Genomic DNA, 1,319 nt, shown 5'->3' with positions numbered 1-1,319 from the left:
TTACCTCATGCAATTAGGTTTGTTTGCTTCTAATTATAACTAATTATGCTTCTAAATATGTACTTTAGATTACCATGAGAATGAAAATAGGGGCAGAAGAAACTGAGAATAGATTATGATTATTAAAAGAAAGGGAAACATACTAATTACTTAACAGGAATAACCATCAAACATCCATTTAAACTTCCCAGACAGAACACTTCAAAAAATACTCCCCACTTCACTCCCACCATACTGTGAACATAAAAGTTTAAAGTGAGTAATGAAACTCTGGGAATACCTTCTGTCTCTCTTTGCTCTATAGAGCAAAAAAGCTTTTAGTTTATTAACATTCTCTGGACAGCAACCACATTTTTATACATCTGACTACCTGCATGAATCAAACACTAAACATGATTATAAATAAGAATGAAGGTTCCTTTCTTTGTCCAGACCAACCTTAAGAAACTGCTTTGTGTATTATTACAGAAAGGGCACTTGACATTTTTTCGATCCAGTATTCACATCATTTAGATAAAAATTTGAAATGTAAGGGGCTTCACACCTAGCAAGAGATCTTTAAAAATACACTCCAGCCTGGCAGATTAATTCAGAATTCCCCCATGGACTTTTCCCAAATTTCTTTCCATGTTATGTGAAGACAATGACATTGCTCATGGACTTCCATTTCACATGTTCTGATGATAAAAAGATGTGGGACTTAATCCACAGAGAATATAAAAGTAGCTTTTTTTTTTCAGAATCAAAAGAAGATGTCAATTCTCTACTGGAAAAGAAACAATTAAAACTAGATAATGGTTATGAACAGCTCTGACCTGCTGAGAGCCTGAAGGCTTTGCTTCACTCAGGACTCCACTTCTTCTGACTGCAGGTCAGGCCTACGCAAACAAAGCCTTAACAGAAATGTTACGGAGGAAATAATAGCCATTTCCAATGATAATACACAATTTTAGCACCTACGCTTGGCTGATTTAGGTGGTCGGCTAACATGTCAAACAGCCTGCCTTAGTTAGGTGAGCCTTTAATGGGTAACTGGCAGACTCTGGCAGCCTTATTTCTGTTTTAGATTTGGTTTGTCATTGGATATCCATTACCTGCCATTCATCTTTGATCTCTTTGGACAGGCCTGATCAAAAGATGTCATTTGACCTACTCCACTTGGCAGAAACTTGTATGACTCTCATAAAGGGGGCACCCCAGCTATAAATAAAATGACATTATTATTTTTCTGTCCTATCATGTAGAAGAGACAATTATGATAATGCAGTGTCTGTCACTTGGAGCCCAGCAAATTGCTAGCTCTCACGCAACTGTTTAGC

Source organism: Apaloderma vittatum, unplaced genomic scaffold (assembly GCF_000703405.1).
Source record: "Apaloderma vittatum isolate BGI_N311 unplaced genomic scaffold, ASM70340v1 scaffold21002, whole genome shotgun sequence".
NCBI lineage: Eukaryota > Metazoa > Chordata > Aves > Trogoniformes > Trogonidae > Apaloderma > Apaloderma vittatum.
Note: the sequence above shows the minus strand (reverse complement) of the source record.